Raw genomic sequence first — 17,125 nt, forward strand, 5'->3', positions numbered from 1 at the left:
GTTTAATAGATGCATCACCCTATACTATAATGCCGTACATTACTGCAGATTGTTCAATAGAAAATAGATCATTTTTAATTTATGACAATATTGAGTACTTCCATAACTACTGTTAGATAATGGATTTCCACGGACTCGAACTGCGGAGGGAAATCAAATATACAATATTCACGACTACCGGCTAGCTCAAGCAGGTTTCGTGTCTTCAGTTCGTTTGTATAGAGAAAGAACAGCCGCCTCAAATATATCTAGTTATAGAGCTACAAAATGTTTTCAAGAAGACCTATATTACAGCCCTTGAATCTACGCATAGGAAAAGCTTAAATATCTCTGTGGACGGTTAAAAGAATTCAAAATGATGTTAAATATATGGGAAGAGAGCAGAGACAGAAATAAATAGAATAAAACTGGAACGATATCGCAAGGCGATGATTTTGTAGACGTCCAGGGTGAGAGCAGCAGCAAATACTGATTAAAAATATACTATTACTTAATTTTTGGTGGCAAACACTTTCAAAACACTGTTTTGCAAATCAAATCTCGGACTCCAAGCGGAGAAGCGAAACAACCTGTCCTCACGAAAGCTAGAAAACCAAGAAAGACTCTGCCCTCCTTCCGAGCTGTGGACTGGGGCCTCGCCCCGCCTCCCGCGATAATGGTTAACGCCCTCAGGGGGTTACCATATAAAAATATTTAAATATACAAAGCACTTGATTTTAAGATAATATTGCGGGGTTAGATGTTTTTACTGTAAGAAAGTTCATTTCATAACAGTACATAAAATAGGTACGTAAAATATGTTAATTTAGAGAGGGCAGATTACACTGCATCCCAATGGCATAAGCTAAAAGTTACTTACAATAATGCTTATCGCCAACTGTTTCGCCTACCGAGATACTGCAGCGCTATGGAAATGATCCAGGAGGGAAGAGTGCACTCTTTCAAAGCGCTTCTCCGCCACCATATGAGAAACTTATGTCGCAGACTACGACAATCAATTAACATTATCATAACTGCCATGGTTGCCTGAATGGAGTCCCCTAGATGCCCCTCTGGTGACGGGAGATGTTCAAATAACATCCATTAACGACTACTTGAGCACATTTTTTACTTCTATTCCGCATTTTTTGTGCCTATTATTAAAATGTGAAATTTATTGCATTGCACTACCCCTGAATACATTATGGCATAAACTCTTATTATTTATTTTCGTGGATCCATTTTGGATTTCTATCATAAATATTTAATATTTTTAATTTTAGCGAGTTCGTTGCACAGCAAACATATCGCTTGATTGCAATTTGTATTGTGGATTCTAATTTAAAGGTTATCGTGAGGTTTATTTTAAATGTTTTTACATAATTTTAAATAAATTTAGTCGCGTTGAAACAAGTGCAATTTTATTTTTCATTCCGTTATGGAAATAAACTTTTCCTAACTAGTCCCTAGTCATAGATATCAATGCTGGTATGAGACCAAGAAATAGACACACAAATTCAAATCAAAAATATATCTTCGTTTCCCCCTTCTCTGTTAGAGGAAGGAAGAGAGTGCTCCTTGCCAATCCTCCATCTACTTCAACCAAAACCTCCTAGATCACAAGACCGGGACACTGAAACAATTCAGTTACCTCCAAAAATGTGTTTTTTTTTTTTTTAATTTTTATTCATATTTATTAAAACATTCAAAGATATTTTAATAAATATGTTTAAATTGAAAAAAAAAATTGAAACGAAATTATTTGTAAAATCCCGTTCAATATAGGGGGCTGCTTTGAATGGGTGTCCCGGCCTGAACTAGAAGGTCTTGCTTCAACTGGAGCTCAGACCCACTCGAGAGCAATTACATATAAGACAAGTAGTTTTTATTGATTATTTTGCAGCGAAACGTGCTCGAAAAAGTATAAAAAATAAAATTGGTGTTCTATAAGTTTATTTTTTTAAATTATAATTTCACCTCACAAAAAACTTACTTCACATATATATGTTTGTATTAAATCTAATTCAATGTTGCATAATTTATTGGAAGAAGAGTGGTCAATTGGGCTATAACTTTTTCAAAACAAAACCATTGAACATACCTACATTATTTATAGTATTTTATTTTACATTATATTTATTCGAAGCAGAGTTATCCTCCAAATTCCATTAACATTTTTCCAGACATAAACTTAATAATGTTAAATAATAAATTCGCTAAATTTCACACGAAGCCAACCTCAATCATCTAAGTAGTCCCTAATAAGCTTTGCAGGCCTAAGAAATTTTCGATAATTCTCCGGCACTTGAATAATAATAATAATTTCATTCGGGCTAAAGCTTCCGAGATTATCTAGGCGAAATATTCAAGGGTGTGGGGAAGAGTGGGTCTGAAATTTTCCGATTCCTCGGCTCTAATTGCAAAGCGAATATATCGTGCAATAAATTCCCTTAATGGGACCGCATAACTCTTTCTTGTGGGCTAATGCCAGCTGCTGGAGCGGGTAATGATTGCTCTCTGCCGTCATCATAACTAAACGGATTATGATCGTGTTAGTATTGGAAACCGAACAATTGTAACGTAATTCATTTTAGTGCAGATATATAGGAAAAACCTTTGTTAAATTCCCAACAAGTACGTAGGCAGATGAATTTTAATGAGCTCCGAACAGGATGAATCAACCAAATTTGGAAAAGCATCTCCAGAATCTATTCGAGGAGATGCTGGGCCTGCAATGGACGGAGGCCATTGTAGCACAGGTCAAGGACGCCTTTAAGCGCCTCATCGAAGCGATGCGTCCCCGACCCGAATATGACAGTATGAAGTTCGAATGCGAGCAGTATATTTTAAATACCGTGTTCCACGCTCATAACTGTAAACATCATGATTTTTTTTTCTTAATAAAGTAATTATGACATTTTTTTATTTTTGTACGGTTTGCAAAGCGTGTAAAATATTTATTTATTTACCATTTATTAACGCCCTATCGCTCATTTACAGAGGAAATTGACAATTTATGTATGTATAAGTGTAACATAATACATGGATAATAGCATAACTATTTACAAACAAAAATAAAAATTGAATGCTAATAATATGATTAACATGAAATCCAAATAATAACACCTAAGTAAATAAAGCAAAATATAAAGTAAGTATGTACACTGTACATTCGTATATGCATATAATTATTCATGTTTGTTGCAAACCAGTAAGACTGAAAACAGGAAAATAATTTACTCGTTAGGTAAATAAAAAAAATATATATATAATATACTGATATGTATTATGAAACAAATGTTTAAGAACAGAAGAAAAATAATGTCTGTTGTATCTGCAGATTGTATCCGCCGTAATTAATATCGAATTTAAATAATAGTACTTGAAATGGTAAAGTAAATCAAAGTATAATATACATATCAAGTATGACCGAACATGCGTACAGTCATTAATATGCGTCTAAAAAAATAACAAATAAACTAAGCAGTATGTTAGTAAAACGTTGGAAGGTATAGAGACCAGACATTTAAAAAATAAATAATACAAATTAATAACTAATATAATATACTTATGTAATCAACGTATTTATTTATACACATATATTTTATTAATGAAAATGTAAGTAATATACGCACAATTGATTACAGAGTAATAATGCTTGTGTTTATGGAAGAGAGGTGTTATTTGCATACTAAAATAACGTTAGTTTGCATTATTTGCTGTTTTTCCAATTGCTATCACTAGAACAACGTTTATTTTATTTCTTCAATAATCTAGAATTCCCTTTGTGGCGTCATTTTAAATAAATAAAAATAAAACATTTTGTATACAACCCTATTTTTATAGTGGTAATTACAATATGTTTTGTTTTCATGAAGTTAGTTTCTACATTCATATTACTGTAATTTGTTCTGCATACATATTTCATTGCGCTTTCCCAGCAAATAAACCATATTTAGGTACCACTCTTCTAATTCCAAGATTGCAAACGTCTTTCTTCATTTGTTCCAGGCAGGACAGTTTGCAAGGACGGCTAGTTTATTACACCATTAAGTCTTTTTCTGGACACCTAAGGACCGAAGGGTTGAACCCGTTGAGGCCAGACCCGAGGGTTCTTGGATGTATAATACATTCATAAGATTGAATGGAAACCAACTGCTGTCTTAAAACAGGAACTTAGCAGTACGATTTTATCTTTATTGTTGTCACCTTGCTGAAATCTATAAGGTTATTACACGAACCAAAGAAATAAAACAAAGAATTGTAAATATTAAAAAAATATTTCACATTTTTCCACTGTCATAACCATTTTGGATGTTAGTAGTTTCCTGATTTTTATGATTGTGAATGGATCTCATTATATGTGATTTCCTTTTGTATGTTGGAGGAGGGGTTTTATACTTATTTCATCAAATTTTCTAGTGGTTAGCTCAATAGTCTCAATAGGGTATTTTCACCAATTTTTTTCGAAATATCGAAAGCTTATCGAAAAAATCATAGCGATAGTGAAATTATTTTAATTTTATGTTGAGGAATAAATTATCTATACGGATTTAAAATGTGTCATCGATTTTCCGCCAAAACTACATGTTCCTTTTTATTCATGGATACGGCGGTGTTGAATCACCTCAACGATGTTGGTGACAGCCTCGTTTGGCATTTTCTACGTCATACTAACGTTGTAGCCAGTTGGAACCGTTTCGGAATGTGAGGTTTTAGATCGCTTGTAAATCAGTATTTATGAATGAAAATTACAAATTCTTAGTACGATAATTATATCAGAAAGTAATCTTCAATACTTCCACAGACATTTTTAACGCATAGTTCGTGAAAATACGCCATTGAAGTCATAAAACACTTATCGCAAAATCAATAAAATTAATTAATGTTGTGCAATCAATATAATTTTTAAAAAATGGATCACTCTGGGTTATGGACAATATTATTGAAGTGGTATTTAATCTTATTTACGAAATATTATAATTTTTTTTTAATAAACGCTTTATATTATAAAGCGGTCACTAACTCAGATGTTAAACAGGTTGCTGTGTTCAGAAATTCAGGCGCCGGGAAAGAACGCCAGCTAAATTCTAATTTATTCGTTCATTTGTACTGCGTGGAGTTAAACCACAACTTGGTAACATCCTTCCTTCCTTTAGCGGAGACCCTTCCTTATTTATTTACCACCAATTTTTGCCTCGCAAATGCAATCAAGTAGATCTCACATTTAGCCATTTATATATTTTTTTAGTTTTAGTACAATTATTTAATTTTTGTAACACAAGAAAATTATATTTATAAGCGTTTACGTTCTTGTACAAATATCTTAAATTTATGTTTACACAAAAAACATGAATTTGAATTGAAAAGATGTTTGGAAATATACAAGATCTAAATAGTTAAAGTGCCTACATCTAAACATTCATCTACCTCTTCTTCAAAACCAAAGATTGAAAAAATAAAATTTAACTGTTTTTGAAATAATAATAATTAATTTTTAATCTTTATTTAATATTTTTTGCATCTCACTATACATAAAACACGTTTTTTTTTCACATACAAATCAACCTCACTAGGACTAAGCCTGTATCGAGTTTAACAATTTACATTTGAGTGAAGCAAAAATAAGAGTAATCAAAAACATAATGTAATGCTACTTACAAACAAAAAATATTTCAAAATTAAAGAAAAAATATGTTATAAGCAATAATTAGTCATCTGAAATACTAATACAAATTGAAAATATCTCCCGAGTAAAAATAAATGCCGCCAACGGGAATTGAACCCGTGCCTTCTGATGTCCGGTCAGGTGCTCTGTATCCACTGAGCTATGTCGGCATTTATTTTTACTCGGAAGATATTTATAATTTGTATTAGTATTTCGGATGACTAATTATTGCTTATAATTATTTGTTATCCTTTATGCTATACTTAAAACCTTGTCTTATAAACGTTAGTTTATCATTAAAAAAAAATATGTATTAGATGTGTTACTAGATGGGTAATTTGACAGTATATTGTAACAATATTTGAACCTAACTAATCATTAATCATTATTCAAAAGAAGAAGCAAAGTAGATAATAAAGACAGATAGGGTGACATTCAGTTTTTAGCAAACGGGACTTATAATATAAAATCTTATTATTTAAGAAAGGACAAGGATGAAAAAATATTAAGACAATCATCTGTCAATACAAAAATCTTAATAAACTTTTTTAATTTAACTAAGGAATTGGTAGACTTAATATGGTTTGGAAGAATATTAAACATAAGTGGTGCCTGATATAAATAGTTTCTTTGACCAAAAGAAGTTTTAGTATGTACCGCCACAAAGTTCAATGTAGAGCTAATTCTAGTTGTCCGCGTTTATTGTGTTCTTTAAGCAAATTTAATATTGATAAAAAATCGACAAATTATTTGAGTGATATATATAGCTGTTTTATACACATAAAATTTCATTCCTTACAAAAAAAAATCTGTTAATCCATCCAACCTTAAAGTAGGTTGGATGGATAACAGATTTTTTTTGTACATCACTTTAAGGATCAATTTTTGAGTAATATTTAGTGGTTCAACATTGCACTTTAAACATGATCCCCAACAAACGCAAAAAAGAAGGTCTAGATTGGACTAAGGCAAAACAGACAATTTTTAATTTCTCTTCGTCTAATACGTGTCGAAGTTCTTTAAAAATAAATGTAAGTCTTTAGATATTCTTTGTTAACATATCGATATGGATCTTAAAAATTTATCAATCTTTACACCTGCAATTACAATTTAGCAGACAATTATGTATATTGTATAATTAGATTATGAGTGTCAAAAGGCTGATTTTTTTATGATATTCTAAATGTCACGTATTTAGTTTTTATTGTATTCAATATAATTGTGAATGGGGAATACTTGGAGCAGGTGGATGAGTTTGTGTATTTAGGAAGTATGTTTACGAGAGATGGGAAGGCTGACAGAGATATCGAAAGAAGGGTAAATGCAGGTAATTCCGTTAATGGAGGACTAAACGCCGTAGGCGCTAACAAAAAATTGTCCAAAGAAGCGAAGTTAGCAGTCCACAACGGAGTGCTGGTACCTACCTTGATGTATGGAAGTGAGGCATGGAACTGGCAAAGAAAGGATGAAAGTAGATTAAATGCTGTTGAAATGAGATCCCTGAGGCGTATGTGTGGTAAAACCATGTTTGATCGTGTGAGGAATGTGGAGATCCGCAAAGAGTGCAAGGCTGATGTAAGCGTAATGAGTAAGATTAAGAAAGGGACGCTTAGATGGTTTGGGCATGTAGAGCGAATGAGCGAAGATAGGAGTGTAAGGAGGATATATGATGCAAATGTGAATGGTAGCAGAAGTCGGGGACGCCCGAGGAAGACATGGCACGATCAAGTGAATCAGATACTCGAGTCGGGCCATGTCAAGAGTCAGAATAATAGAAGAGTATGTATGAGACGATGTATGAATGTGAATGAGGCAAGGAGTGTGTGCCAAGACCGAGTTGTTTGGCGGTCCGTCCTCTCTGCCTACCCCTGCGGGGAAACGGCGTGATGGTTAGTTAGTTAGTTAGTTAGTTGTATTCAAAGTTAGGATGTTATTATTCAGCCAACTATTTACGGCTGTTAATCCTAAGTCACATTTGTTAAAAACATCTCTCCAGGTTTTACCCTCAAATATTAAAGCAGTATCGTCTGCAAAACTAACAATATTACCCGGAATATCTAAATTACACAAATCATTAATGTAGATTAAAAACAATATTGGTCCGAGCACACTACCTTGCGGAACCCCAAAAGAGATTGGTTTGCTATTGCTAAAATGATTATTTATCTCTACTTGTTGCGTTTTATCACTTAGATAGGGTTTGAACCAGCCTAGTGCTGTACTATGAATGCCAAGATAAGATAATTTTTTGAGGAGTAATCCATGGGACACCGTATCAAATGCCTTTGATAGATCTAAGAATACAGCCTAATCTTTGTTTCCATAGTCTAACGCACTAGTGACTTTGGACAATACCCTCAACACTGCATCACTTGTTCCTATATTCTCTCTGAAACTAAACTGATAGCTAGAGAGTATATTATATGTTTCTAAGAATGATACCAATCTCGACTTAGCCAATCTCTCTATTACTTTTGAAAGAGTATTGAAATAAGGATATAGGTCTGTAATTATTGACATCTAAACGATCTCCACCTTTTAAAAGGGGAATTACTTTAGCTTTCTTACAATGAGAAGGGAAAATCCCACTCTCGAAGCTTATATTTACAAGGTGAGATATGAGACCAGCTAATTCGGATACATGCATTTTATACACCATAAAACTTAAAGAATCAATACCGCACAAGAAAGACATTTTAAAATCATTTATCACATTTGTGACTTCAGAAATGCTAGTTGGTTTAGAATAAAAATTATTCCCTGTAATGTGAAGTTTAGATTTAAAATCATTCACAAGACACATCTCACTGGTTTTATTAGCACTGTACAAATTACTAGTGAAGCTTGGACCAATGTCACTGAAAAAGTTATGTATATGATTAGTAATTATATTTGGACTCTCTTCCATTGAAGTTATAATATTATTAGCATCAGACCATCCCAAGAGATTCCAAATATAATTACTAAGCAATTTTTTTATGGTAGTTTTCTCATTTTTAGGTTGATAGCCTCCTTTATAATCTTCCCCTGTTGTTTAATGTTACCATTGACTTAATCTAATTTTCTTCAGTAGTATGCTTTTTTGTTGTTTTTATTATCTTTTACAACAATTCCGATATCTTTTTATAGTATTCCAACAGTTATTTGTTATAGATTTCTCATCTACATTTATTGTGCAATTTATCACGTGTTCTGAGGCATTTGATTATTCCAACATTTATCCATGGTTTTAGATATTTTCTGTATTTTTTCTCAATTTGTACTAACGTACAACTTTGCACGTGAGTTTTCAAACATTAAATGAAATTATCTGTTGCCAAATTGACGTCGTTCATTGATAATACTGTATCCCAGGACTCCTTCTTAAATTTGGTCTTCAAAAGGTTGTTGTCTACAATAAGTTTTGGTTTTGCATTATTATTTGAAATATTTTTAAGAGTTAGGTTAGGTTAGGTTAGGCTCATAAACTTCATCGAAATTGCAAAATGGTTTGTTATGTCAGTAGCAAAAGCCGCTCCTTGTGGTTTTAATTTTGATTTCTCCATAATATGATCAATGCAGCTTGATTTGTTAGGAGTTAATCTTGTTGTTGAGTTAATTGTGGGCTTAACACCATGAAATGCCAGAAGTGATAGATATTTTTATGTTTTTATGTTCTTCAAATCTAGTGTATCAATATTTAAGTCCCCACATAATATAATCTCCTTGTATTGCAAGGATATGTGTTTTTATGTTCTTCAAATCTAGAGTATCAATATTTAAGACTCCACATAATATAATCTCATTATATTGCAAGGATATGTGTTTTTATGTTCTTCAAATCTAGAGTATCAATATTTAAGTCCCACATAATATAATCTCCTTATATTGCAAGGATACAGATTCAAACAATTCACCCAATGAATCGAAAAAGTTTTATATATTAGTCTGAGATGGAGAACGATATATAGCTATTAAACATTCTTTATAGTAATAGTAATCTTTCTTTATAGTAAATTTGTCTCTTTTTTAGAGATACAGGTTGTTCCCTTTACTTTATCCCAGTTTATATAAACAGGCTTTGTTAGGCTTTATTACATGTAGAAATAACGCGAACCCTTATAATCTGATGATACCTACTTACAAACTACCAAACACTACTTTGTCAGTCTGATTTTGTTTAGAAAACTAGTGTAAAAACAATTGAGTATCTCTACGGGTAAAAAGTTCGAATAATATTTATTTTCATTTTAAAATCACAAAACCGGATCTTCAGTGACAATATTACCACAAATATTAAACCAAATATTTGTACACAAAGAAAACATTGCACGGAGAAAAATGAGTACTGCTTTTTTATCAATATACTTTAAAAAATGTGACTTCATGACCATTTCCTAGTAAAATATTAGTCATTCAGAATATATCTGAACACGTGTTCATGCAGGTGGCCTTGTCAAAATGAACATAATGGACGATATGGTAAAATATTATTATTTTTAAGAACACGTGTTACGAATTCATAACATATTAGTGCTTTACTGATAGTTAGTTTTGAAATTTCTAAGGACTCCAGTCCCATTTTTAATGGGAAAATTAATAATTTTACCAGATTTTTAATATATTCATAAGTTTTCTCCGTGTGGGGAAGAGTCACATTTTTTTTTGTTTTCCGTGGCCTATGAAAAACGATGTGGCCCCGTCCCAATATTTTGTTTTTGTCCGATGTTTTGAAAACATTCGCTGGGGAGCCGACTTTATACCATCATAGACCATCAATTTTTATACATATATATATATATATATATGATAATTCCGGCAGAAGTTTTAGCTGTCAGCATACATGAGTTTTTGACTATCTTATTATCAATTTAAAAAAAAAAAAAGCATTTCCAATCGCAACGGCTGTCTGCCCATCCTTCTATCATTTACTCTCGCGTCATATTATATTATTCTAATTACTCCTTTCTCCGGTCATTAGCGCCGTTGATTTATCATATTTAGATGAGCCATGAAGCGAAAAAAATGTGTTCCAATTGCGTACGCCTAAATAGTCCGAATTGGCCTCCAACGCTGCCAACATTATAACGCCGAACGACTATCGTCAGCGGAACACGCTTCGACGAGAAATTAGTACGCAATAGTGCCTCTAATAGTATAGCTATATGATTAGCGTTACATATCCAAATCTTGCATTCTTTACAGATCTCACATATTTATCTCCATAAATAATGTTACACCTACACACGGAGTCAAACTTTTGTAGTCGAATTTATAGCCACAGACAACTGATCTAAACTTAAAATTTGACATAAAAATTTCAACCTACGAATCGATTTACTCGAAAACAAATGCCCAAATCAAAGTAAGAGCATAAAATCGAAAACAAATGTAAACTGGATTAATCAGTTTCCTGCTTGCTCAAGTAGTTTCCAGACACAATGTATCTGATAGTATTACTACGCTATCGTCTTGACGTTTTCGGCCCTCTGATTGGTCGAATTCAAATCGTATGTTGCGGGTAAATTCCGCATAATAATATTTTTTACATTTTAAGTTTTCCAGTAATGTAGGCCTCACTGGGTGGATTTTGTATTTAAAAACAAAATGTATTTACTTTGACAATCTTTTGGAAAGAGCTTTATAGTATTTCACCCAAATATGTTGATTTTTTAGGACTTATCCCAATAAAATTATTCTTAATATATTTAAAAAAAATGTAATTACTTTGACAATCTTTTGGTAAGAGAATAATATTATTTCAGCAAAGTTATAAGTTGAAATTTTTATTTCGCAATTACATATATATATTTTGCAATTTAATTATTTCGATTTAAAAATGAATTTATTTCGGTGGTGTGGGAGAGGAAACATTTTTCAAAGAGTGTTCCTCTCATTTTCCGCGCTCTGACTACCACAAAATATCTTACTTTTATATATCTACCCATTTACCTAATAACTACCTATTAAATGTAACTATTGTTAGTATCACTTAAGCTGGGCGAAGCCAAAACAAGTACCGTCCGCAGACCCTAGAAGCCAAAAAACCCGCGGAGCGGGTTTTTAACTGCTAGTAGGTAATGGATACGCCTTAAAAACTTTTAGAATAATTTTCATTATGCCTTTTTGGGTTTTGTACAATGACGCTTTAGTTCGCGTTCCAAACTGGGTCGAAGAAGGAGTTTGATCCTCTCTTTGTTCTAAAATACTTGTAATTCCGGTAGGATCGCAATGCCCCGACCAATACACCGAGTAGTAACGCAAGATTCTGCACTTATAACGTTTGATGGTTCTACTGTATGTCGATGTCAATGACGGGGCCCGCACTTGGTGATAATGTTCTATGAATGAATGAATCACAAGCCACTTTAAACATAAACACACGTGGCGTACACTTGTTGCAAATAATTAAGTTTAACGACGGAATTTCTCGGCGGATTAATGTCAGTGGATACTGATCTTGGAACTTTCCAATACGTCGTATTGGCCTGCGTTTCCCAATTACGGCGGTATCTTCTTTCACGTATTGAAAAAAGCGAAGTCAATCGTTTCACAGCGTTTTATGGCGTGTTTTACAACGGTGGATATCATTTTACATGTTGAGTAGATGGAAGTTGATCGATCACTTAGGACGGGTTGTTTCGGAAAATTTGAACAATTCATCAAATTTCAACGTTCATTTACGGGTTCTGTGAAAGTCCTATTCAAATTCTGTTATTTTATCATTATAGGCTAATTGCTTGATAGAACTGAAATAAAAGCAGAACTTAAAAATATCTTTCACAGAACTAACATTATCATAATAATGGGCGATCTAAATATTAACATACTACCGAGCAACCAACACCACCAAAGCCAAGACTATATCAACATGATAGAATTTCGTGGATTAGTGAGTACCGTTAACTCACCAACAAGAACGACAAATGGATCTACATCATGCATTGACCACATTATGGTAAAGTCAAAAAAACCATATAAAAGTATCGTCTACAAATCAACTATCACGGACCATTATTCAATTATCTTTGCACTACAAACAGCTATCCAAATAAATAAATGTAGCCTGCCTTTAGCATACAATAAAATCAACTTTCAAAATATAATAACCAATTTAAAGAACAAATCATGGCAAGAACTCTTCCAAATTAAACAATCGGAGGACGCATGGATATACTTTATTAACTATTTGAAAAACGCATTACACCACCATACCCTGACGATGACCAAAAATATAAGTAACAAATTGAAACCCTTGAAACCATGGATTAACCACTTCATTATAAATTGCATTCACAAAAGAAACACGCTACACAAAAAAACCAAAGAAAATCCGTATGACCAACTAACATTCAACTATTATAAAAAATATAGAAACATGTGCTGTAACGTCATCAGAAAAGCAAAAGAAATTTACTACTCAGAAAAAATTAAAGAAAGTAACAATAATCCCCAAAAATTATGGGAAATACTTAGAGAAGCCACAAACTCGCAAACTACAAAAGATAAACAGAGCATAAATAAACTTTCTATTGATGGACATATTGTTGAAACCACAAAAAATCCTAAGCTCGTTGCTGATCATGTAAACAATTTTTTATTAATATCGGTCCAAATCTTGCTTCTCAAATTTCCCAGAGCGGAATCACCCAATCTACCGATACAGTGGTTCAAACAAATAACATAAATTCAAAATTTCTATTCCAAACTGTGTCACAGGAAGAAATTCTCAAAACAATTAATTCTCTAAAAAACACTTCTTCTGCTGGACTAGACGAAATTTCAACCAAAATCCTTAAAACGCTGTCTTCGGAGATTACATTGCCACTAGAATATCTTATAAACCTAAGTATTACACAGGGCTACTTCCCCTCTAACCTAAAACAAAGTATCGTAATTCCAATCTACAAATCTGGAAACAAGTCAGATATCAATAACTATAGACCAATTATTTACTGAATAGCTTGTCTAAAGTTTTTGAAAACCTTATTAATAAACAACTTTTAAAATTCATCGAGAGCCATAAAATACTTTCAAAAAATCAATATGGTTTTCAAAAAAACAAAAGTACCTCAGATGCCATTGCCAGGGTGACAGACTTCATTGTAAAAAGCCTTGATAAAGGAAATAAATGTATTTCAATCTTTTTAGACCTCTCTAAGGCTTTTGATACAATATCACACTTTAAACTTATTAAAAAACTTGAAAAAATCGGCATCACGGACAAAGAGCTAAACTTCTTTAAAAGCTACCTAAATGGACGCAAACAACAGGTTAAAATACATAATACCCTCAGTAACCAGCGCTCAACTGACTATGGAATTCCACAAGGAAGCGTATTGGGACCAACTCTGTTCTTACTGTATATAAACAACTTTTGCAACCTTGGAATTGAGGGAAGCATTGTTAGCTTTGCCGACGATACTGTCTTACTGTTTGAAGGCAACAATTGGTCAGCTGTATTTAAAAAAGCTGAAAAAAATATTAAATTAGTTAAAAAATGGTTAGATATAAACAAGCTTACCCTTAACACGAAAAAAACAAAATATATCACTTCAAGTATCAATACTGCAGGCCAACCTAATGATGATTACTCCATAAAAATACATAACTGTACGAATTCCAATGTATGCAATGAGTGCCCCTGTATAGAGCGAACTCCACAGATGAAGTACCTCGGCCTCACCATTGACCCATACCTCAAATGGAATATACATACTCAGATCATTGCGAATAAAATTAGGAAAACAATACATTTCTTTAGATCCGTAAGGAACTTCCTTAACTTACAAATTCTAAAAACGATTTATTTTGCATTAACCCAATCTATCATTGAGTATGGTATCATTGCATGGGGAGGGGGTACTTCATCAGCTCTAGATCCTGTTGAAAAGGCGCAGAAAACAATTATGAAAATTATTCTCAAACTTCCTCAAACTGCAAACAGTAACTCAATTTTCAACATAATGAGAGTATTTGATGTTCGTCAGATCTATGTAAAAACTATCCTCATGCATCTCTTTAAAAACAAACACGTGCTTTACGAAAAAAAAAACTAACTTTAAATTTACGCGTAATTCGAACAAAGACATGTTGCAAGTTCCAGCACTTTCTTCCACCTTTGGTCAACGTAGCTTTGGCTACTTTGCCACAAAGATCTTCAACATGCTCCCGGAAAATATTAAAGACAGTCAAACACGGAAAGAGTTTAAAAAAAATGTTAAAATTTGGATTTATTCAAATAATCGAGCCTTCACTGGTGCCCTCACCCAAACGCCTTGTCATTGACAGTTATTGCAGTATGTACGGTGCTAAAACTTACTATATACGTATTGTGTAAATGCAAACAATAATGAAAAATAACCAAATGCCTTGTTACAGTGAGTTATTATAGTATGTATTGTGTTTAAACTTATTCTATCTGTATCTTCAATATGTAAACAATAATGTAACCTAAAATAATGGATTGCTGTATGGGAACCCATATTAAACATTTACATATTAGCAAACCATAGACAAAATGGAGAAATAATTAACTAAAAATTCTGCCTCAATACAGGTTCGCCTAGTGAGGCAGGTTATGCACAACCTAAAATATAGTATATTATGCCATTTCTATATAACACTCTTACATTCATATATATTTTTTCTTATATTAGAAACTGCCGTATTATTGTACATTATTCTTTCAACAATTTCATTGTTTCTAACTGACATATAATTATACAACTTACTAATGATATATTATACATTATGTAATTTTTTGATGAAATAAATAAATTTAAAAATTTTAAAAAAAAATAAAAAAACTTGAAAATTAACTTTGAAATTTGAAGAATTGTTCAAGTTCTCCGAAACAACCCGTCCTAGTTGCGTTCTTTTTGTACATAAATCAAGCGTAGATTCAACCGTAGATGTTTAAAATCCTGTTCTGTGATTGGTGGAGCCTTAATGATGAAACTGGTGTAACGTAATACAATAATCTTCAAACGTCTTGACGAAACAAGTTTTAATACATAAAACACGGTTGTTCTTTGAAATAATTGTCAGCATACAATTCATGATAATGTGAAGACATTAATAACCAAAAAACATCAACTTTCTTCCGTGTAAAGAAGTCAAACTCATAACTGATGTGCATAACTCGCATTGTGATAGCATTACTCATGCGACGCTGGCATTTCGTTTTCAGGCAATGTTTAGAAACGAATAATACTTCCGCAGCGGTATGGCAACCCGTGCAAATGGCTACCATTCTGATGCATTTTACATGAAATCGATTCACTATTTCCTTGATTTATCATTTTCTAAAAGTACTGTAGGTACATGTGGGGTGAAAATAAATTATATAAAATTTTTTATTATATAATATTTAAATTATATGACATTTCCATCTTTGGTCCATACAAATGCATATCCCTTTGTGATGGCTTGTTGTTTTGTTTTCCATAGTAGTTCCTTTAGATATGGTGACAGGATTTCACTGATGTAGATTTTTGAGTTTAGCCCTGGGGATGTTTTGTAATTGACCTCCCCCCTCACCTTACGACTTCGAATTGTTCCCGAATAGACCTATCTAAAGATTTTTAGGTTCATGATCTCAACAGTGTAATTTTTGTGTATTTTTCCAAATAATTGTACTTGATACGCGAATTATATATTCTCTACGGAATATTTTTTTTTTGCAAAAAAGAATGTTGTTTATTTGAATAGAGGCTTGGGGGTAGCGTCCAAGATGGCCGCCTCAAGTGCTGCGGTCGTGGAAATCTGATGAGCTAGAAAACCAACTAAAGATGCCTGAATAATCGTGGTAGTAATCGACACAGTTTTATACCACGACCATGAATATGATTGTTACTTCTTTAAAATGCTGGTCACATCCCATTGAAAAAATAAGTAAATGAAGAGTTTACTATTTAAATATTAGGTTGCTAGAAAAAAACACCTTTTAAATCATTTTCACATCAAACCATGTTTTTGTCGGTTCCTTAAACTTAATACAGTGGCAATTCAACACACTTTTGAAAAGTGATATAAAGTCATTAAAAGTGTTGAAAAAAAATCATTTAATTTACTTTTTTATCCCTTTTCGTGACTTTATATTACCTTTCGAGAGAAAATTTTAAGTTCGTTGAATTGCCACTGTACTCGTGAGTCAGTAAGTAAAACATCTTAAGCTCAATGCGTGGCATGTTTCGTTACTTTACATATTAAGCATGTTACGTTATTTTAGGTTAGGGGTTGACATTTTTGCTAATCAATCATTATTCTACTTTTGTTGTGTTTCTTGAATCTTTTCAGTAAAATTTCATACATCTTGTAATACATACTCGTATATTATAAAATGACCGAAAATAAAATATTTTCAATTTTTACATTCACGGCATATATCTTCGAAAAGTGGCAAGACTTGTTGCTTCTTTTAAGTAATGCCTTTGGTAGGTTATTATAAAGTTTTCGTTCTTTATAAAACACACTGTTTTGTATAATTAAGTTTAG

Source organism: Hesperophylax consimilis, chromosome 9 (assembly GCF_061612785.1).
Source record: "Hesperophylax consimilis isolate HC1 chromosome 9, BYU_Hcon_1.0, whole genome shotgun sequence".
Taxonomy (NCBI): Eukaryota; Metazoa; Arthropoda; class Insecta; order Trichoptera; family Limnephilidae; genus Hesperophylax; species Hesperophylax consimilis.